Genomic DNA, 24,665 nt, shown 5'->3' with positions numbered 1-24,665 from the left:
CCTTACCACCGGTGATGTCTGCACAGGAGGCAGAGCTGTAAGCACTTACTACAGCACGTAAATGGGCAGAGGGAAAAAGAGCCAACATTCATATGGACTCAAGATATGCTTTCAGCATTGCCCATGATTATGGTGTTATCTAGGACAGAGGATTCCTGACGGCTGCAGGAACACCTGTGAAAAATTGATGCCTTGCTTCTCCCAACCCAAGTGACTATTCTGAATAAAAGCAAACGACAAAATGAACTCAAAGGAAGCTCAAGGCAATCATCTAGCCAATTCAGCTGCCAAACAGACAGCTGGTAGTCCACGGGAAGTGGACAGCAGGGTGGTAGAAGAAGACCACCCTGTGCTTACTTTACAAACTCTCCCAGTGGACAGAGTTTATCTAAAAGAACTACAGGAAACAACAAGTCCGGATAAGAAGGAAAGCTGGAAACGGAGAGGAGCAACTCTCAGAAATGGACTATTCGAGTGCAACAAGAAGCCTTGTCTACCCAGGAGTATGTACCCAGCCGTGGTGCAATGGCCACATGGAGCTGCCCACTTGACAAAGACTTTTATGAACTCTCTTATCAACAAGTGTTGCACCAAGAGTTACTCCACTGACCGACAACTTCTGCAGATAATGCATTATCTGCACCAAATGTAACCCAGGACGCACAGAAAAAACACAGAAGAAGCACCTGGCAAAAGCCCTATACCCCATTCCAGAGGATGCAAATTGATCATTCTCAAGTGCCAAGAAGTGGCAGATTCGAATACGCCCTAGTGGAAGTGGTCACGACTGCCAGGACCACAGTTAAGAAACTACCAAGTGAGATAGTATGTAGATTTGGGGTCCCAGGGTGATATTGAGAGATCAGGGACCAGCCTTAACAGCAACCCTTACAAAAGAGATTTGGGCAGCACTGGGGGTTCAGTTGGCACTACACACCCCATACCACCCTCAAAGTAGCGGGAAGGTAGAAAGGATGAATGGGACACTAAAAACAGGATGTTAAAGATGGCCCAAGAGACTAACATGAGTTGGCCAGACAGTTAGCCCATTGCCCTGTTCAGTGTCAGACACACCCCCAGGGGAAACATGCCCTATCCCCTTATGAAATTTTGTTTGGTTCAGCTCCCAGACTTGGTTGTTACTTTCCACAACAGTTGCAGTCTGATGTGTTGACTAATTATGTAACCACATTATCAGAATTAACCTGAATGCATGTCCAGGTGTTTTCTTCCATTCCAGATCCTGAATTAGATACAGGAACACACCAACTACTGTCTGGAGATCCTTGAGCCAAGATATGATGGTCCATTCCAAGTTTTGCTGACCACAGCCACCTCAGTCAAGTTGGCCAGGAAGAACACCTGAATGCACCTTATCACTGCAGGAGAGCGTGTTTTCGGGTGCTGCATATCCTTTTTCTGTTTGATCTAGAGGGAATCTGGACCAGTGAATGTGCCCTTGCAAAGGTCATTATGCCCCCCCATATCCTAACCGAAGATATCCCTGATACATACACTGACCCAACACACAGTCAGAGGAGGAAGCGAGCAGCTCTCTCCGGAAGCTTTGACCCTCATGTATATATAGATGTCATAAGGGTTACAAGGGGGGTCCCTGATGAGTTTAAAGCCAGGGATCAGGTAAAAGCTGGTTTTGAGTCTTTGATCCCCATAACAACTGTCAGCAAGAATGTAGATTGGATTAACTACATGTCATGGTTATGCAATAGAGTTTGTCGATCAGCATACCTGTCTCCATGTGTTCATCTCTAGAGACCAGCTGACCCTCACCTGACTGCTTTTGTAACCTCTCCTCTAAGCATGGCCCCACCCCAGGCCCTATCAGGGAACCCTATATTAACCTGTGCAATGCAAGCCAGCAGTGCTGATCAACCATTGTGTGTTAGCCTCTATGTGTACTTGCTGTGTTTCCTACATCTGATTCCTGTTACCGACTTTGGCCTGTTCCCGACCATCCCTGTTTGCCTGTGACCCTGAACCTTGGCTTGTCCCTTACTTTCCTTGTTGTTCTAGCCTGCTGCCTCCTTCCTCTTCTCCTGTAGTCTACCATGAGCGTGAACTGTGAGACCCTGGGGGCCGCGACCTGGAGCCAGACTGCAGCGCAGTCCATCCTCACCACTAGAGGCTCTGGTGAACACCTGCTGGTTCTTAGACTCCGCGCCCTGGGGAATCTATGCTCTAGCTCTCAGTGGGATCTGTGTCAGTGATCCAGTAGACCTGCTTCCTGAACCTCCCAGGGTACAATCCGCAGCAGTCAGCCATATGGTCCACTACCTTGCGGTGCACTCCTGATCCCAACGGTGTGCATCTGTCACCCAGCCTCTAGGTGACCTGACACTACACATATTATAACCAACAGAGATTTGTAAATTACACTAAAGATGCCCTCCAGGGAATTGCTGACCAGTTAGCCCCCACTTCCTACATGACATTCCAGGACCTGATGGCCTTAGACATGGTGCTATCTGGGAAAGGAGGTGTTTTGTAAAATCATAGGAAAAAACGGGAGCCTGTTGTACATACATTCCTGATAATACTGGCCCAAATGGTAAGGTTACTTTAGCTATAAAGAAATTAGAAGATCTGTCACTGGACTCGAAGAAGAACTCAGGTATCACAGACCCATGGGATCAATACTTTAGCTGAATGAGTGGGTGGCAGAAGGTGCTCGCCCAGATACAGGTAACGGTATTAATAATCCTGGTTCTTTTAGCCCTGATTGTATTCTGTATTCTACCTTTCGTAAAAAGTTAATGAGCAAGGCTGTAGACAATAGCACACCTACATTTCTCCACCAAGAAGAAGAGGACCCCCTTATGATGGAAGATGACAAACCCTTCACTCCTCTACAGTCACTCCCTGTCCATAACCTCACAATCCTATAGGGTTTTAGGGATAGATAGCGCCTGACTGCACCTCTCCAGCTGTATCGAGGAGGGAAGTGAACAGTTGCTGCCCAATTCTATATACAGCTTAAAAGAGTTGCTGAGGAGAAGGGCCAGGCTAAAAGTAGGACCTTTAGTATTAGGGACAAAAAAGAGAAAATAGTCATTTTAGGGGGGATTGTGAAGGAATGTGATGTAAATAATAATAATAATCTGAAAATGTCTATTTTCTTATGTGTATACATATTTTTCTACCTTATTCATTATATAAGTATACAGATTTGCTCTGTTCCTATATTTTTCTCAAAATGGCGGGTACCCCCTACATCCCACACATCAGAAGAACGCGGAACTGAAGATAAAACCAAGGACAGCCAAACCTCGTTATGAAGATTCTCCATCTTCTTTTCTATCTTAACCAATGAGATGTACCTATTAGACTAACAAAGCAATGACGTATTTTTGTGTATAAAACATTAGCACCGCCTTGAATAAATTAGAAGTGTAAAAAGTAACGGTGCTGAGCGTGTCTCAGAGTGTTTACTTTTATATGCATGCATATCCACACTTTTCAATTAGAGACAGCAGCAGATAACCTTGGGCTCGATTGGAGCTCTTAATCATTTCCATAACAACATCTGTTTTGCAAAGACATAAACAAAATACATAGAGAAAATACATGTGTTACAAACTCGATAAGGACGCCCAAATGTACTCTCTTGCTGGCCCCACCCACACACAATCTTGCCTCTTTTCAGGGCAAGGTAAAGAATGCTATCTGCAAGCTTTATATAACATAGGTTTGTGTACTAATGAGGCAATTGAAAACACATGCACAGTCCATGCAACACACAAAATGCAAGTTCACCAAATATAGAGAGAACTTCAAAGTGGGTACACCTGTTAAGGATGTCCTTAAATTACTAACCCAAAAAACACACTTTTTGAGCATGCCCAGAAACATCCAAGTGCTGTTCACACACAAAAAAAACTAAAGTCCCTGAGCATGCCCAGACCAACCCAAATGCAGCTAACACAAAATAAGCCACCCCCTGTCCAAAATTAAACACATCATCCAGCATGTCCTTAATTAAGGTTAAGAAAAAAGAAGGTTGAAAAAAGTGCTGGACTGCATCAAAAACGCACCAAAAACGTATCATAAATGCACTGGATCGCATAAAAAATGCACATGCATCTGGACTGCATTTCTATGGAGTGAACTAGTCCTAAAGCTAGTAACTTGAGGGGGGGGGGAGGAGGTTACTCTGCCTGAAAAGTGGTGCATCTGTAGCATGTATCCAAAATGCTGCTTCAAAGATGTACGGCTTTAGAGAAAACATCCAAATCAACATTGCATCTGCAAGATTTTAACACAAAACTAAAAATAGCCTGCACCCCCAATACATACAAGGCCATTTGGGACTGTAAAGGCTTAAATTGAGAACCCCCACGTGAAAAATACCACCCCAAAATCTAAAAATATTGTGCCCCTCCCATGCACTAACAAACCCCTAGCCAAACACACAGCAAGCCAGCCCATGAAAGGGGGGTGGGTGCTTAGGGGCAGGAGGGGCTCGGGCACCCCAAAAGTCAACCACCTTGTCCCCATATTCAAGGGGACAAGGGCCTCTTCCACACAACCCTAGGCTGGGGTTGTGGGGGGCTGTAGACAGGGGGGGCTTTATAGAATGTGGAAAGCCCCTATTAAACTATTGGGTCAAGGTGCTTTGTGGTTGGTATTGGGCTGAGCCCAACATGCCCCAAAGGCAGCCAGCTATGTTGAGTGCATGGGGCCTTGTATGGTTCAGGAGGGAGTTGGGCGAACGCTCTTCTCGCCCCTTTCCTAGCTGGCCCTGTTGTTTGCTCTGAAAAAGGATGTGGTTTGGATTGGTAAAGGCAGCTCACAGCCTTTGGAGATTGGAGAATGGAGTGTGGAGTTCCCCTTTAAAAGCAAAAACTAGCCCAAGGAAATCATATGCATTAATGCCCTTTTAGGAGGAGCTAGAGAAGTGAGAGTCTTTTTACATAATTTTAACAAGGTACATGTTACATGTTGGCAACGTAACACGCTAACATGACCTGTGTGCGAATATCCGACATAAAACACATAAAAGTGAACCAGCGTAAAAAAAAAAAAAAATGTCAAGTTTAGAGGTGCGCCCGTTCAATCCACGCAAATGCATTTACGTTGCTTGACATTTACTAAGATTTTGGCTGCTCAGTGAACCAACGCATTTGAACAAGCGCAAGAGCCGCTTGCGCATGCTCAGTGCTTAAATTGACCTCACACAGTTCTAAACGTACTTGCAGGCACAGCAAACTTGTTCAGAAAAAGTTACTTTCTCATTCTATTTTGGGCATATTTGTTACTTGGGCATTTATTACTAAACTTCTTCACATCACCCCCACAATATTGGCACTTCCATGGCAGCATACGTATGGGTTAATCCCGCCTCTCATACCTCATAGGACCCCACTCCCATAAATCTTTGCTTCTAGTCAGAGACCGTGTTCCGTAACTTAGCCTACTCCAGCAAATGGGAGGGAACTCCTGCTGCCATGGAGTCCATCAGGAAAGGAAAATTATGGTAAGTATTTGATATAAATTTTCAGTTTTCCTGACAGACTCCATGGCAGCATACGTATGGGAAATAACTAGCCATACACATCTGGGTGGACAATTGCTGGTTAAAGAGAAAAAGGTTTAATTGGCACTGTCAACAGATAAGACATGCAAACCAAAATTAACTGAACACAAAGAAGCTGGCTCTACGCAATAGTGCATCATAAACGTGTTAATCGACGACCACGAGGACGCTTTACAAATTACTTCCGGGGATACATGTCAAGAGACTGCCCACGATATAGAAACACACCTGGTATAATGAGCGGTCACTGCCTCCGGAGGAGCCAGACACTTAGCCTTATAAGCCCACTGAATGGCCTGAGCAATCCAGGCTGTGATGGTTCTAGAAGAAGCACACAATCCTTTGTTTTTCCCGTGGAAGAAAATGAACAGATGCTCAGACTTGGCGAAAAGAAGCTGTGGCTTCTAAGTATTGCTTTAAAACTTCTCCAACATATAAAGGATGAATACTAGAGTTCTCAGCTGACCGAAAGGTTGGAAGAACAATCTCCTGATTCTTGTAAAATACGGATGTTACTTTGGGATTTGATCCTAGCATAGGAATCAAGACTACTCGATCAGGGAAGAAAGTAAGGAATGTCTCCCTGAATCCTAGAGAAACAATTTCGGAAACCCTCTTAGCCGATGTTATGGCCACCAGGAAGACAACTGTTGAGAGAAAGATTCCTTCATAGATAGCTGACCCATGGGTTGCATTTCTCTTCCTGAGAAGAAATCCAGGACAAGGGGGAGGTCCCATTTGGAAAATCTTGGTTTTCTTTGGTTTTCTCTGAGATCTGAGCCTTATTGCTCCTTTGCCTAATAAGAGAGTGTCTAGCCCAGGATATACCCGTGAAGGCAGAGATTGCAGAAACCTGAACTCGCAAGTATACTGATAAGGACAAATCCAGGCCTGTTTGAAGAAAACCTAGGATATCCTGTATCTTTGGATCGTTAGAAGAGCTACCAGTGATAGAAATGTAGTCTGCAAATTTTGACCAAATCCTTTGGTAGACTTTGTTGGTACTTGCTATCCTGGCGTTCAGCAACGTAGAGATAGCTCTGCATGGGCAACCTCGGGCCTCCAGCCTTCCCCTCTCAAAAACCAAGCCATCAGGTGCAGATGGGTTGGGAATGAAGAGTCGTTCCCTGCAACAGGAGATCTGGTCTGGATGGGAGAGGAAATTGATCCCAGAAGCTGAGTTGTAACAGCAGAAGAAACCATGGCCTGTTGGGCCAGTATGGGACTATCGCCGCTATTTCGGCCTCTTCCCACCTGAGTCTTGACAAAAACTGTGGAACCTCCACTGATCCGTCAGGGCATCCACTCCGAAGGCCTGGGGACAACGACATCTCATGTATTATCTCTTCAGCTTAAAGTTGCATGGAGAGGCAAACAGGTCTACTTCTGGTACAATTCCCAGAGACAGGACCCAACTGAAGACCTCGGTGTGGAGAGACCATTTGTTGTTGTCTAGGGACACCCTTGAGAGAAAGCCTGGACATTCTGAGTTCTGGGGAGATAGACAGCTGTCAGATTTGTCAAATTCGTCTGAGCCCATGACATGATTGGCTCCACTTCCCTCAGCAGGGAGAGACTGCGAGTGCCTCCCTGTCTCTTGATGTATGAGACTGCTGATATGTTGTCCAGTCTTAGGAGAACTGAGTCACCCCTTGTCAAGTGAAGAAATGCTTGTAGAGCACAGAAGCCTGCTTGGAGCTCTAGAACATTCAATACTATCCTTCGGGATGGAAAGTTCCATTTCCCCTGAGCTACCTCAGGCAAAGAGCGCTCCACCCTCTGTCGCTAGCATCCATTGTGATCGTGATCCAGGAGATGGTGGATATGGAATGGCAATTGAGGAGATTCTTCCGTAGTAGCCACCAGGGAAGGCTCTCTCGCATGGACAGGGTTAACTGTATGAAATGATTTCGATACCCTGGATCCCATTGCTGGAGGAAACCCTTTTGAAAGGGATCTTCCATTGCGCCCATTTCACCATGGGGATGTGATTACCATGGTGCCTATTATCTTGAGACTGTCAGGGAAATGGCCATGTTGTGGGCAATTCTGCCAGTAACCGTCATGGTGGCAGGCGAGTCTAGTGAGCACGCCTTGATCTTGTGGGAACACCCCCCCCGGCCTATTTTTTTTTTTTACTTGGAAAAAAAAAACTTTATTGATAGAAAACACATTTTACAAGCCATTCAGGTACATATATTCATAGAATGTCAAGTACATATTATGACTGCGATTTTAAGTTTACAAAAGTGTTGCAGGGTATGCATGCTTATATTTGCATGTGCAATATCCCAAATGATACATTGTTCTAACCTGCGAACATTATAACCCACGGATGTGGGTGAACACTACACCGGGTATGCTACATCTACACACATGTCTCCCCGTCCTCCAGCCATCTGTCCCAGATCTTAGAAAATTTTTGTGATGCTCCTCTGTGTGTGTAAATTAGTTTCTTAAATGGTAGGGTATCATTTACTGCTTTTTTCTATATCTGTATCGTGGGGGGTACACTCTGCATCCATCTCTGGGCTATTACCTTACGCGCTAAAAATAATGTTTCAGAAATGAATATTGTGTGATACTTATCCACCTCTACGTCTGGCAGGAGCCCCAATATACATAACTTAGGGTCCAGCACCACAGGGGATCCCATTTTATCATGGAGGAAGGGGACAACCTGTGCCCAATATGCCTGAATATGAGGGCAGCTCCATATAAGATGGTAAAACGAGCCTGCGTTAGCCCTGCACAAGCGACACGCTGGGTCCAGTGTATGATGAAACTTCGCCAGTCTCATCGGTGTCAGATAGGCTTTATGAACTATATATGTTTGTGTCAGTCTATCGGACATCTTGGGAGATACTGTCTTGGTTCCCTCTAAAATCTTGTTCCAGTCAGTGTCATCTATGGGCCCCATGTCCTGTTCCCACTCCGTCTTAGCTTTGTGTGACACAGCTGCTACTCCTCGTTGTCTTATTGCATAATACAGATGTGATATCAGCTTAGAGGGGTTGTTTCCCAAAACTATGCCCAGCACAGGGGGGAGCACCAACTCTAGATCCAGAGTCGGTAACTGAGTTCTAAGAGCGTGCCGGAGCTGCAAGTATTTAAATGTTAGTTGGTGTGGGAGGGAGAACTCCTCTTTAAGGGTCTGAAATTGTTTAAGCCCGGAGGCAGAAAGTACTTGGTGGAGAAATATTATTCCGTGTCTAGCCCAAACTATTGAATCTGGAATTGTTTCCAGTTCCGGCATCTGACTATTGAGCCATAGTGGAGTGTGTGAGTGAAATTTCCCCACATTTTGCTTTTTGAGGGAAATTTCCCATATTCTTTGGTGATGTGACAACATGCCCGAGTTATACTGTGCAGAGAGACCTGATGCTTTTTTCCCGCGTAGAATAGCCTGAATCGGTGTATACATCGGGTGTCCCGGTTTGTCGCAAACCAAAGATCTGTATCGCTGCATTTCCGACGTGTGAAAATGGTACATATGGGATAGTTGTGAGGCCAGGTAGTAGTCCTGTAGATCCGGGAGGGATATGCCCCCCATATCTGTGGGATTTTTTAAGGTTTGCCAAGCTAGTTTGTGTCTACTATTCCCCCAGACAAATGAATTTAAGATACCCTGTTTCCCCGAAAATAAGACCTAGCGTGATTGTCGGTGATGGCTGCAATATAAGCCCCACCCCCCCAAATAAGCCCTACCCTGTTTCCCCAAAAATAAGCCCTACCCTGAAAATAAGACCTACAAGGACTTTAACTAGGGCTTATTTGGGGGGTAGGGCTTATATTGCAGCCATCACCGACAATCACGCTAGGTCTTATTTTGGGGAAACAGGGTAGCTTCCATTTGCTTAAAAAGTTTTAAGGGGATGTATAGAGGGGCATGCCACACCAAGTATAAGATCTTAGGCAATATAATCATTTTAATTAAATTTACTCGTCCCATCACCCCTAATGGTAATCTAGACCATGTCTGCGTTTTATTTTTCAGTAAATTAAACAATGGAGCTACATTCAAAGGCATATAGTCCACCAGGTCTCTCATTACCTCCACACCCAAGTATTTAATCTTGGAAACCATAGAAAGTGGTAATGAAGGGGATGTGAAGGGGGGGGGGAACACATCTATAGGGAGAATCTGGGACTTGTCCCAATTTATACGTAGACCCAAGTATCCCCCCATTTGTTCAATAAGTTGTAACGCTGTTTGGAGTGAAGGTCCCTGGTCCGCAAGATATAAAATGGTGTCCTCAGCATACATTCCTATTTTATCGACTGTGGGGTCCCGGTGCAGTCCCTGAATATCAGGGTGTGCCCTAATGGCAATCGCCAGTGGTTCAGCTGCCAGAGAGTATAGTAAAGAAGAGAGGGGACACCCCTGTCGGGTGCCCCTCTCAAGTGGGAACTCCTCCGAGAGCCATCCATTCGCATAAATTCTGGCCCTGGGTGTTTGATATAGGAGCTGTAGCCATTTAATGAAGCGTGCCCCGAAACCGTAATTGCGCAAACATTCCCACAAATATGGCCATTCTACAGAATCAAAGGCCTTAGCGGTGTCTAATGCCACCACCACCCTTGTTCCTGAGTTATCATGTCGGGCTTGAATATTCATATAGAGTCGTCTGATATTCATAGCTGTGTTTTTCCCCGGCATAAAGCCCGTTTGATCCATATGAATTAAGGTTAGGATAGCAGTGTTTAACCTGGAGGCCAGAATTTTAGCTAAGATTTTAATATCTACCTGCAGGAGTGAAATAGGCTGTAGGACTCGGGAAAATGTGGATCTTTTCCCGGTTTAGGGAGAACTATGACTTGGGCTTCCAGCATAGATTCGGGGAGTAAGTTCATATCGAAAATGGACTTTATAAGGCTTTCAGCTTAGGGATCAAAATATCTGAGTATGTTACATAAAATTCCAGAGGTAGACCGTCCATCCCTGGAGCCTTAGATTTGGCTAGCTGTGCAATTGCTTCTGTGATGTCATGTTCTGTGATAGGTGCATCCAGCAGCTCAACCTGTTCTCGGTTCAACTGGGGGAACTGTATGGAAGATAAATACAAACGTATTTCTCTTTGTGTGTATGTACTCTGGGATTTGTATAGGTTACAATACAATTGTCTAAATTGAGCCGCCACCCGCCCCGGATCCGTTATATTACACCCTTCTGGGTCAACTAGCAATACCACTACTGGGGGCTTATCGTCTATATGGGCCAGGTATGCCAGCAGTCTCCCAGCCCTTTCTCCCTGTTCATATACCCTCTGCCTACAGAAAAACACACGCTGTTTTGCCTTCTCTACATGTAGTTGCGTGACTAGATGTGTCTGTAGTTTTACTCTTTCTAGGTTTTCAGGGGATGGGCTAGAGCTGTATACTTCCTCTAATTCCTGAAGTTTGTCATAAGTGATTTGAAGTATAGTGTTAGACTCTCTTTTTAGCCTGTTTATGCTGGAGGACAAAATTCTACGAGCATGGTTTTTAAAATCGTCCCAGTGTATGCTAAGCGCAGAAGGCCCTTGTGTCCTTTCCAAAAAAAAGAGTAGTTCCCTAGCAATAGAGTCATGGTTCGAAAGAAGGGATAGCCAGTGAGGGTTTAGTCGCCATCGCCTGACAGGAGAGGCTGTCCGCAAGGATGCCGTCATCCAACACGGAGAGTGATCTGACAGGATTCAGGGAGCAAATCCTGAACCTGTTACCTTAGGCAGAAGGTCCTTTGAGACAAGTATATAATCTATCCTGGACATAGTATTATGACTAACCGAATGGCAGGTGTATGCTCTGGTAGTGGGATTTGCGTATCTCCAGACGCCTATAAGGGCAAATTCGGTCAGTGTACGGTATAGTCTAGTGTGCAATGGTTCGCCCTGTCTAGATTCAACCTGTACTGGTCTGTCCAAGTATGGAGTCATTGTGTGATTAAAATCCCCATCCATACTACAGGCACGGACGGGTACAGTGCTATAAAGGCAAGACCTTCCGCAACCACGTCCGACCTATACGGAGGGGGGATATAACTAGCCAATATCAACAAGGGGTCTCCCCCCACAAGTGCATGCAGAAAGAGGTACCTGCCCTGCTGATCCAACACCATGGATATCAGCTCAAAGGGTGTAGATTTTGCCACCAGCACCGCTATCCCTCTAGACATATTCGTGTGAGTACTGTGGTAAGCCCACCCCACCCAAGGGCGCTTTAGGACCGCCTGTAAGTGGCCTGTGACATGCATTTCCACCAACGCGATAATATCTACTTTCTGACCTTTCAGGTACTGTAGTACCGCTGTCCTTTTAATCTTATCTCGCATGCCCCGTACATTCCACATCATAAATTTAACGTCCGCCATGGTGCTCGGTTGCAAACATATTGCAGGTGTAACGGCAGGGCAGTCCCCCCCCCCCACACCCGCAACAATACAGCCATTTCGGAACCCAATAGTAACATTACATATGTACTAAGTGTTTGTTCAAAAAAATTCCAAGTACATAACCTTTGCACAACTGTGCTAACATTCCCAATGTGCAGATCAAGATATCTGGCATTTTCCTTCCCTCCCAGCTCCTCACCCCCCCAACTTGGTGGAAACATACATTCCCTTGCAACCTGAACATAAATCGGCTTCCAGCCATCAACATTAGCTGGAGGTACAGAACTTTTTATTTGGTAAGCTGTATTGTTCAGTATAGTAAGAAAAAAGATGAAGAAAAAAATAACGGTTGCAAACATGACGGGGATGATTTTCCACTGTATAAAGCATGGAAAGGACACAAGGCAAGTCTGATGTATCTCTTTCTCTGTCTCAGTGAGACTCACGCTGAAAGGATATATCGTCATCCTGGAATATTAGTGTCGATGGGCCTCTGCCCTATAAAGTTCTCCTTAATTTGCTGCAGAGGTAGTATGGCACTCATGTTAATAAGCTCTGTGGGTCAGGTAGTCTCAGGCCCATATCCGCTTAACCAGGGGTATCAACAGGCTGCTGTCACCCTCCCCTCCAATGGATACAACCTAGGGAGTGGGTCCCCCTGTCTTCAAAATGGGGGTAGACTCCAGTCTCGTATTTAGTAATACATGGGTTGTATGAATGAGAGAGGGAGACAAAACAATAGGAGATAAGAAAATGAAAGGAATGGGGGAGGGGAGGGATCAAGGCATTCATGTGAAAAAATAAATGGTAGTATGTGGCTACCACGCCATAGCTAAAGTCACCAATAGAGAAATGGTGGGGCCCGCCATCTTTTGCCAATGTCAACAGTACTCACAGTAACTGGTCGTGTGTTCGGTTATCCGTCCGGGTGTCCACGTTGATCCAACCACCGTGCCGCTGCCCTTGGCTCTTCAAAAAATAAGACTTTGCCATCCTCCTCCACTCTCAGTCTGGCCGGAAACAACATGGCGTATTTAAGGTGTGCCACCCTGAGCCGCCTCTTTACATCTTGGAACTGTGCCCGCTTCTTTTGGACTTCATTAGAAAAATCCGGGAACACTGCAACATGACCGTTACCCAGGGTGATATTACCTTTCTCTCTGGTCAGCCGCAGGATTTTATCTCTGTCCTTGAAGTTAAGGAACTTGGCAATGAAGGTCCTGGGGGGGCTCCCACCGGTGGAGGTTTAGCTGGGATGCGATGCGCACGTTCCACTGCGAACATGACAGAGAAGGCTTCTCTTCCAAAGTGTTGAATCAGCAGGGATTCCAGGTATTCTGCAGGATTGGTACCTTCCGCTTTTTCAGGTAGACCGATGAACCGGAGATTACAGCGCCTTAAGCGATTCTCCATATCATCTTGGTGTGCATGTAATTGATGAATCTGGCGCCGTAGGTCCTCCGTAGTGTGGCTCAGGGGGTGTAGGATGTCTTCTGCCACTCCAATGCGCGCCTCGGCTTCGGTTACCCTATCTTTTACCTTGGATAAATCTTGCCGTAGTAGGGAGATATCAATCTTGACCTCGTCTATTTTGGCAGTGAGTGTTCCCTGCAGTGTTGCTATAGCATCTAGGACCTTGGTAGTGTCCGCACTCTGATGAACTGTAGCCGAGCACGCGCCATCTCCATCTTTGGCCTGCGGGTCTTGGTCCTGGTGGCGGTATTTCGCCAGTTTGTCCACCGCCTCAGACGCCCTTTTCGGCGGAGACATATTCCCTTGCTGCTCCAAGTTATCTACACCCGGGTCCTCTCCAGGTGCAGCAAGATGAACAGGGGGTATGCAGAAGGGTCAGGAGAACTCCCTAGGGAACCACTGAGTGGAGCAAGATGGCCGCCGGATATCAGGTCGTCTCCACAGGCTGTCCTAATGAATATTTTGGCCTTAGGCCGCAGTGTCAGTGGTTATAAGCAGTCTGGAGGTGGTTCCAGGGGAGGGGGTACCCCCTGGCAATCAGTGAGGCCCAAAATCCAAGCCCGGGCCTCCGCCGGGTGTAGCAAGATGGCCGCTGCTCCGAATAGCAGGCCGGCGCCACAGGCTTTATCAAGGGAAATTGCTGCCTTGAATTTACTGTGGCAGCGGCCACAGGCAGTCCGGAGGTGGTTCCAGGAGAGGGGGCACCCTCTGGCAGTCCGCGGGGCCCAAAAAACAAGCCCGGGCCTCCGCCGGGTGGAGCAATATGGCCGCCGCTCCGGTTACTAGGCCGAAGCCGCGGTCTTTCTTAGGGCCCGTGCCAGTCCGAAGATCTCAGGCGGTGTCTGGGCAGTTCAGCAGGCTCCAAAATTAGCACAGGAGTCAGGATCTATCCCCAGAGTTGGGGTGTAGTGTCTGATGGCTAGGATGGATGCAGGATAGAAGAATCGGAGTATGGGTCAGCGGAGCTCACACAGCCTGCGACCTACTCCATTGCTTCCCAGGCCACGCCCCCCCGGCCTATTTAAACCTGCCACTGACACTTGCAGTTTGCTGGATTATCAAACAGCTCCTGTGTTCCTGTGCCTTGTATACTCTGAAGACCCCTGCTTGACCTCTGCTCGGCTTGACCTGTGTTCCTGTTTATCTTCTCGCTCTGACCCCGGCTTGGCTGACTACTCTCCGATCTTCTGCCCTCTGTGTATGACCTGGCTTGTTCCTGTACCTCTCAGGCTGTCTTTTGGTATCTGACCCCTGGCCTGGCTGCGGACCCTGTTCCTGGTTTACCCTGCTGTTACCATTCAAGACTTCTCTCCGCATGGATGCCACAATGCACGCTAGCTACTTACAGCCAACCAGCCAGCTTGCAGTATCCCTGGCAATCCGTGCACCTCTGTGCATCGCATTCCCTGTACCCAAATCCAGGGACACCCTGCACTCAGCTGCAAGGGGCGCCCTCTCAGCAACCCGGCCTCACACTACAGACTTGACAGTATAATCCAGCCATGACTGAGGCCGGTGGAGGTGCGTCCCCATTAGAGACTTTGTGCCAACAAGCCACCACTCTGACCCAAGCAGTTCAGAAATTACAGGAAGGTTATCTGCAACTAACGGATAAGTTGCAACACCTGTTAAAGTCATCTGCTTACGAACAATCCTCTGCGGCTCCCTTGATGATGTTTCCGCCTCCAGAACCCCGAGTTCCCATTCCGGAGCGATTCTCCAGAGACCGGAAAAAGTTCAGATGCCTATTGTACCTAGCCCTACAACCCCGGACTTTTGCTTTAGAGACTGTTAAAGTCGGGTTCCTCATCTCTTTGCTGTCCGATGAACCTCAGGCCTGGGCCCATAACTTATGGGAACAAAAGAGTCCAGTGATTTGCACGGTGGACGCATTCCTGGCAGCTATGGCACAACTTTACGAGGATCCCCAGCGTACTGCCACCGCTGAAGCCGCTCTGCACTCTCTGCAGCAGGGTAGGCGACCAGTAGAGGACTATACCCTGGACTTCTGGCGGTGTTCCGCAGACACAGCCTGGAATGAGGCAGCTTTACTACACCAGTTACACCTAGGACTCTCCAAATCCCTCAAGGACGAGTTGGCCAGGATCGAGATTTCCACTACACTCGAGGGTCTCATCCAATTATCCATCCAACTGGATCCACGTTTGCGGGAGAGACAGTCCGAACGATCACGAACCTGCAGACCCGCCAGTACACCCACCTTTGGATCAGTTCCCAAGCAGATTGGCATGTTACGTTCCGCACTAACTCCTGATGAAAGACGTCGTCGTATCCTAGCCAGTCTCTGCCTCTATTGTGGAGGAAATGGACATTTTCTATGCGACTGTCCCAGGAAGTTCAAGAAGCCACCTACCTACTCTCCAGCATATTTCCAGGTTTCCGGGACTTCTCCCTCACAACTCGTTCTTCCCATTTCACTGCAGTTGGGAGAAGAAGAGATCCGGCTCCAGGCTATAATTGACTCTGGAGCATGCAGTTGCTTCATGGACTTGAACCTGGCAAGGAACTTTAGGTTGCCCCTCCTCCACAAGAAACGGGGTCTGGAAGTCCGTTTAGCAGATGGCACCCTACCTAACTCCGGCCTTGTTACTACTTAAGAGACTTCTCCTCTCCTTATTACCTCTCCCGATGGCCATTGGGAATTCATACGTTTTGACGTTTTGAGTTCACCTATGTCTCCAATTATCTTGGGTATCCCTTGGCTCCAAGCCCATAACCCCCAGATCGATTGGATCAAGAAGGAAGTCCTGTTCACTTCCCCCTATTGCCAACAACATTGCCTCATCCCTGAATCCAGAGATACCACCAGTTGTCTGACAGTCCAGTCGGTATCCTCCACTAACCAGGATGTACCCCGGGCGTACCATGAATTCCTGGACGTTTTTGATAAGAGAAAGGCCGATGTTCTACCACCACATCAGCCATATGATTGTCCTATCGAGCTGCTTCCAGGGGCCGAAGTTCCATTTGGACGTATATTCCCCCTCTCTGAAATGGAATTGGGGACACTACGACAGTACATAGACAAAAATTTGGCAAAGGGCTTCATCCGTCCTTCCTCTTCTCCTGCCGATGCTGGCATTTTCTTTGTCGAAAAAAAGATAAGACTCTAAGACCATGTGTGGACTATAAGAAATTAAATAAAATCACCATAAAGAACTGATATCCACTCCCACTGGTCCCTGAACTCTTCCAGAGACTTCGTTCAGCCCAAGTGTTCACCAAACTCGACCTCCGGGGTGCCTACAACCTCGTTCGCATCCGTGAGGGCGATGAGTGGAAGACGGCATTCAGAACGAGGTTCGGGCACTTTGAGTATTTGGTGATGCCGTTTGGGCTCTGTAATGCCCCGTTTACTTTCCAGCACTTCGTAAACAACATCTTCCGGGAATATCTTGACTACTTCGTCATCATCTATCTGGATGACATCCTTATCTTCTCAACCACCTTGGAGCTCCATCGGACTCACGTAAAGACAGTATTACTCACACTAAGAAAACACGGACTTTACGCAAAGGCAGAAAAGTGTGACTTTGAAAAGAAATCTATACAATTCCTAGGGCTCATCATCTCTACCGGTGGTGTAGCTATGGATCCACAGAAAGTGCAGGCAATCCTAGACTGGCCAACTCCGTCAGACAAGAAGGGTGTACAAAGGTTTGTAGGGTTGGCAAACTTCTATAGAAGGTTTATAAGGAACTTTTTTTCCATCATCTCGCCCATAACCCAAGTAACCCGCCCACATGTTTGCTTCCTGTAGTCCTCTGAAGCCCAATCTGCCTTTGAGAAACTGAAGTCTTTGTTTACTTCTGCACCAATTCTTCGACACCCTGATCCTGCCCTGCCCTATATTATAGAGGTCGATGCCTCAGAGTTAGCTACAGGAGCAGTACTTTCACAGCACCTGGGACCCAAGTCTCTGCTTCACCCTGTGGCCTTCTCCTCCCGGAAAATGAGCCAGGCCGAGAGGAATTACGATGTAGGTTATCGTGAGCTTCTGGCCATTAAGACAGCCTTAGAAGAGTGGAGATACCTTCTTGAGGGAGCCACGCACCCAATAATTATATTCACTGATCACAGGACCCTCGAGTACCTCCGCACTGCCAAACGCCTGAGACCCCGTCAAGCTCGCTGGGCTCTGTTCTTTTCACGATTCAACTTTCACATCACCTACCGCCCTGGCTCCAAGAACAGCAAGGCCGATGCTTTATACCGAATATTTCCTGATACCCCAGAAGAAACAACATCCAGTACGATCTTGTCTCCACAGAACTTTCTTTTGATTCAACCTGATCTAAGGTCTTCTCTTGAACAGGCCTCCCTCCTATGCCAGGAACCAGAGACTTCCTCTTTAAGAAGCCGGGGGGGTATCTCTGGTATCAGGACAAGATCTTTGTCCCACAATAAGCCAGAATCCAGGTCTTACAGACTTTACATGATCATCAACTTGCTGGCCACTTCGGTATACGGAAAACTATGGATCTTATTCAGCGATCCTTTTGGTGGCCTACCTTGAAAACTGATTGCAAAAAGTATGTAAGCTCCTGCACTACCTGCCAGCGAAACAAGGGGTCCAACATTAAGTCTTGGGGTCTGCTACGTCCTTTGCCGGTACCAGAACAACCATGGAGGAATATATCTATGGACTTCATAGTAGAACTGCCACTAGTTGTTGTAGACCGTCTGTCCAAGATGTCACACTTCGTGCCTATGATAGGTACTCCTTCCGCTGCAGACACAGCAAAGGCCTTCATAAGAGAGACAGTCAGACTTCATGGCCTTCCTGACAGCATTGTGTCGGATAGAGGGATCCAATTTACTTCCTGATTTTGGAAAGAGCTCTGCAAAGTTTTGTCTATTGAAGTTTGCCTATCCTCTGCCTATCACCCCCAGAGCAACGGTCAGACTGAAAGGACTAATCAGACCTTAGAACAATATTTACGCTGTTTTTGCTCCACTTCCCAGGATGACTGGTCCTTGTTATTCCCCTGTGCGGAGTTCGCATACAATAACTCAGTACACTTAACCACCGATCAATCACCGTTTTGGGCCAACTATGGGTTCCATCCTTCATTTCTACCTAATGTCATTCCAGAGACCTCAGTTCCAGCAGTTCAAGACAGGATAAAATCCATTCAGACTAACTTTCAAACTCTCCAGGTAACCATGCAAAAGGCCCAAGAGGACTACAAGGAACAATATGACAAAAAGAGGGGGGAGAGCCCTAGCTTTAAGGTTGGAGATGAGGTTTGGCTCTCCTCGGCAAATCTTAAACTTCCTTGTCCCTCCCGGAAGTTGGGACCAAGATTTATTGGCCCATTCAAGATTAGACGGGAGATTAATCCAGTAGCTTTTGAACTGTCACTCCCGAGTTCTTATAAAGTGCACCCTGTGTTTCATGTCTCCTTACTTAAAGCTGTTATCTCTAGTCCTTTTTCAGGAAGGAAAGAAGATCCTCCGCCTCCAGTTCTGTGGGAGATGAAACAGAGTATGAAGTTGAGGCCATCCTGGACTGCCGCCGGAGAGGTAGGATCATTCAATTTCTTATAAAATGGAAGGGTTACCCAGCAGAAGAAAGTTCTTGGGAACCTGCAGCCAATATACATGCTCTTAGACTTTTGCAGAGATTCCGAGTTCGTTACCCCGAAAGATGGGCCCGGTTGGGCATCTGGAGGTTGCTCCTTGGGGGGGTGGCACTGTCAGGGAAATGGCCGTGTTGTGGGCAATTCCGCCAGTAACCGTCATGGTGGCAGGCGAGTCTAGTGAGCATGCCCTGATCTTGTGGGAACACCCCCCGGCCTATTTAAACCTGCCACTGACACTTGCAGTTTGCTGGGTTATCAAACAGCTCCTGTGTTCCTGTGCCTTGTATACTCTGAAGACCCCTGCTTGACCTCTGCTCGGCTTGACCTGTGTTCCTCGCTCTGACCCCGGCTTGGCTGACTACTCTCTGATCTTCTGCCCTCTGTGTATGACCTGGCTTGTTCCTGTACCTCTCTCGGACTGTCTTTTGGTATCTGACCCCTGGCCTGGCTGCGGACCCTGTTCCTGGTTTACCCTGCTGTTACCGTTCAAGACTTCTCTCCGCACGGCTGCCACAACGTACTCTAGCTACTTACAGCCAACCAGCCAGCTTGCAGTATCCCTGGCAACTCGTGCACCTCTGTGCATCGCATTCCCTGTACCCAAATCCAGGGACGCGCTGCACTCAGCCGCAAGGGGCGCCCTCTCAGCAACCCGGCCTCACACTACAGACTTGACAGAGACACTGTGAGGCCCTGAGAAGAGGAGAAGCCATTGCGAGGTGAATTCTGTCCCACTGGAACTGGAACAATCACTGGAACTTTCTCTAGGGGCAAGGAGATGGTACTCTTTAGTGTATTGAATTGAGCGCCGAGGAATATCAGGGACTGTGTAGGCTCTAGATGTATCTTTTCTCTGTTCAACAGCCAACCAAACTCGATCAGAGTGGACATGACCTGAGATCGATGTATTAACAGCTGCTCCTTGTCTCGAGAGAGTAACAGCAGATCGTCCAGATAGTGATGTAACTGGATACCTCTGGTCCTGGTTAGTGCCATGATAGCCAGTAAGAGCTTTGAAAATACCCGAAGCGATGTTGTAAGCCTGAACGGGAGACATGTAAATTGGAGGTTTACTTGTTCTACTGCAGATCGTAGATACTTCTGGAACTCCTCTGCTATCGGGACATGGAAATAGGCATCCATCAAATGTATGGACACAAGCCAGTAGTCTGGTTAAATTGTCTGACGTATTGTGAGCAGCGAATCCATCTTGAAATTTTCCTTTTTGATAAAAGAATTCAAGCGGGTCAAGTCTATGACTGGCCTCCAGGAGCAGATCTTTTTCAGAACCATGAAAAGGGGTGAGTAAATCCCTTGAAATCTTTCGCCTGTTGGAACTTGGTATGGCGGCGCCCTGAGCCACAAGAGAGACTGCATATTATAGAAAGACTTGTTTTCTTTTTTTTTTTTTTTTTTTTTTTTAAACAAGGCAAGACTGTGGGTACAAACTGAAATGTGGGTGAACTGACAAACGTCCAAGACCGTTTTGACAGTCCAGCCTGCTCCATCCGGGCCGGCCCTATATCAAAAAGACTTGGAGGCCTCACATCCACCAGAAGATGCTCCCTTTGAGGATTTCAGGCCAGAAGGCTGGTTTCTGTTCCAGTTCTTCCCGAACTCGCAACCAGGCTTATAACGACGAGCATCTCTTGCACGATCCTGATCTTGCCTAGGTTGAGCTCTTCTCTGACCTAGAAGGTGACGACCCTGGGGAAGGAACCCTGACTTACCCCCCATGGCACGGGTGATAGCACTGTCAAGCTTGTTCCCAAAGAGGGAATCCTGCACCATGCCTGTTTCGAGGCAGGATCAGCTACCCAAGGGTGCAGCCACAAAGCACGTTTAGCTGTGACGGAAGACAGCATGACGCGTGCTACCAGTTGAATAATGTCAAGGGAGGCTTCTACCAAAAGATCGACGCCATCCTTAGTTCATGTATCGGTATGCTCCTGGCCGTCTCCTCAGAGACACTTCCCAAGGTAGAATCCACTCCATCTGTCCAGGTCTCTATCACTTTGGACAGGGCTGCAAGGGCCAGAGCTGGCTTACAGGCCATATCTGCTATAATATATATATGTTTGAGGTCCATATCTATCTTCCTCTCAAAACCGTCCTTAAAGGAAACGGTGTCTTCCAGAGGGAGTGTGACGTGCCTCACCAACCTCATTAAGGCTGCGTCGATGAGAGGTGCCGACTCTAGATGTTTCACATCCTCTCTTTTAAATGGGTACATTTTTGCTATTTTAGACAGTAGTGAGTTTTTTTTTTTTTTCACGCCACCCCATTCATCTGTAATGATTTCACCAAGTTCACCCAAAAAGGGGAAAGTTTGGGCGCTCCTTCTTTAGAGAAAAAAATCAAAACGCCTTCACCTCACTGTCTGAGGCTTCACTTAAGGAGCCGTTATGCTGAGAGGGACCCGGAGCCTCAGGGTCATCCTGCACGAGGACTGGTGCTGGGTCAACAGGAGGAATTATGGTACGGTTGCAGTCAGATCTGCTCAGGGATTCCTGAACCCCCTTGCTGACCAGTGCCTCCACTTGATGGTCTCCACCTCCTCTTTCCCTTACAGCTCGGGAATAACATGGCTCACAGAAGGATTTACCTTCCGGGACCTGAGCCCTACATCCCCAACAAACTTTTCTTCCAGAGTGGCTGGAATGGCGATGAGAATGGTGCCCAGATCCAGATTTGGGTTCTTTACTATGACGTCTAGAAGATGATCCAGGACGCCTATAATCTTGATGAGGAATGATGGAATGTTGTGATCTAGAATGGTTATTATATTTGCGTGCCGAATCCCGATGTTCAGACCTAGAGGGGCTAAGGGAAAGAAAAAAGGGAATAAACAGGCTCCAGGCTGATAACCCAAACAGACAAGCAAAAGGAAAAGATTCCTATCTGCAGCGTAAGGGTTGGCCACTGGGGGGCGGTGACACATCCATAGCAAAAAGCTTGGTAACTGAAAAGATCAAACCTATAATCAAAACAGGAAACACAAGCCATAGCAAGTCATCATTAGCCAGCAGCATAGCTTCCTACCTCAGTAACTTCAAGCAAGTGCACCAGGAAGTCGCCACCTGAGCCCACAGGATATTTCAAGTATTAGCTGTATCTGACAGCCATTTAAACTTGGCACCGACGGTGACATCACTGCTCCCCTGGCGCTCCTACGATGGGGCTGACATCGCCCAGTGGAGCTCGCGCATATGCGCGACCGCCGCCATCTTACTGGGACTGCGCATGCAAGAACCAAGCCTTGATCTCGGATGAGGTTCGCAGATATGCAGACAACCCAGAAGAAGCGGCGGACTGGAACACAGATGCGCTCCAGCCGCCATAGGAAACAAACAGAGTCAGGTAGACAGACAACATAAACAAACACTGCTGCCATGTATATAAAAAAAAATATATGATACCACCACGGCACGATCTCGATCCAGCCTGGAACTGGGAGCGATCACTCACTGCACTACCGGGGTGTTTCAGGAAGGGCCTCCCTCTAATAGCTAGGATGTTCGGCCAAGTTGCCACTTGCCTGCCAATGGCCAGGCCAGTAAGCTCTTCATGGCATCGCATTTGTGACCCGTATCCACCCTGCTAATAGCTGGGATTGCATGACTCCAGAAATAAAAACCGCCATCAAACTTCCTACAACCAGGACTGGACCGCAGAAACCTGCATAAGGTAAGACATGTTGTTGTCATGTTCACTGTTAGTAATTCACACAGTTGTTTTTTGACTGAGGAAAATACAGAAAACATGACCTGGTGGTGCACCTAGAAGAGTGGAGTGGAGAAACACTCTCTGTCCCTAAAGTTTCACATTTCCAAGTGCAAAAAACATGTTAAATCAGAAAATGGCAAACAGGAGCCAAAAAGTGGAATCAAAAACTTCAGACCAGGCAAGAGGAAATTAAAATTTGGCAAGCATGTCCACAAAATCTCTGATTCTTCACTGTAAAGCAGTGGCAGCCTCCTTGATTTTCTCCAGATCGTTCAAACAATGCAACATATTTGCACTCATTCTGTCAATAGTGCATTGTGGGAGATCATGACCTAGTAAGAAGAGTAAAAGGTATTAGGGTAACGATGGTCAAGTGGCTGAGGCCCTACATAGTGAGTTATGGTCAAATTCAGTAAATGCTTACCTACCCAGTCTATTGTTGCTTGCAACCTGCTTGCCCTTCAGACACCTACACTACTAGGAATGTACACACTGCAACTATTCTTTAATCTTGGCCCTGGCGCCTGGGTCTCCAAAAATCGGGTACCTAGCAACACTGCCAGCTCCTTCCACCTCTTCCTTCTTCATGCTAATGTGTGGAGTGGGTATTTGGCTTCAAATGTGTATACATGTCGAGTGTTTCGATGTCCAAACAAGAGTCCAACAATACTTACTTGCACAAATAAGAGGTTCCTGAATACTTTCTTCCTCTTCTGGGTCACTTTGGCCCTCAGTGTGACTCGTGTTAGGGTATTGTACATCTGTGCTGAGTCCAGAAGTCAGATCCCATGCTTCCAAGACAACATCTCACCACACTCTCTTTCCTCAAAAAAGAAACAATACACCATTTATTAAGCCACCCCAAGTCTCATCTGTTTGTAGCATCCATTTTGCTACATTAGTTGACCAACCTTGCACTTGGTCTGATGTCAGTGTTTGCTCCAGACTTGTTGACTCCACCATGCAGCATTCTGGCTGTTTTCCTGTGAAAAATGCATAGAAAAGAGATGGTGATGTAATTTTACAGAGGGCAAACACTGGACAAGTGCCAACATTTAAAAAGTCCAGCAGTTGCCCCCCACCCCTCTTGTCTCCTATGGGAAAGGGGATATATGATGAGCATCCTAGCAGGCGTGACTCTGTGTGACTGTGATCCCCGGGGCCTCTCCTCTACCCATGTCTACACTGGCAAGGCTGCATTAATGGGCACTGATGAGGCAGGCAGCAACCAGAAAGTGGTCTTTATCCCTTAAGTTCTCACCTAAGCCCATGGCCTTTGGCTATTGGCCCACCTAAAAGCACCCCTGTCGGCAGCTAAATTAGTGTGTTTTAAGTTGTCACTTACGTTTTTGGGGGGGAGGATGCCCTTGTTGCCTCCCTTCATGTGTTGTGGTGGCTTGGCTGGTGCCTCCTTTTTTGGTGCCTCCCTGTTGAAAGAAGAGTAAAAAATTTGTTACAAAAATAAAGAAATGTCCAAAAACATGACCAAATAATAATGTTCATATCTGCTTTATATTTACCTTCATCTTTCGAATAACAAGTCATGCAAAGATTTTAGATAACCTTAATATATAATTCTCTAGAGCTACTTGGAGAAAGAACATATACAGACAGCTAATTTACACATATACATATTGGTTAGATACAAATCTGGTCTTGCTCACTGTGTTTGAGATCAGACCATCGTTTTCTGATTTGGTCCTTTGATTGTTCTACCAAAAAATCACTCTGCAAAACGGCAATGACCTTCTCCAAAATGCTGTCCTTTCAGCTGTTGGGCCTTTCGTAATTGCACAGTTTACAGTCATAGTTGTGCTTCTCTAGGATGCGCACCATCTCCACCATTTCATCCTTGCTCGTGGGGGTTGCTTTTTGCCTCCTATGAGCTCCCCCACTGCGGGGCTGCCTGGAATCCGCCAAATCCGCCATGTTGTAC

Source organism: Aquarana catesbeiana, linkage group LG04 (assembly GCF_042186555.1).
Source record: "Aquarana catesbeiana isolate 2022-GZ linkage group LG04, ASM4218655v1, whole genome shotgun sequence".
Taxonomy (NCBI): domain Eukaryota; kingdom Metazoa; phylum Chordata; class Amphibia; order Anura; family Ranidae; genus Aquarana; species Aquarana catesbeiana.
This window is presented reverse-complemented; position numbering follows the sequence as displayed.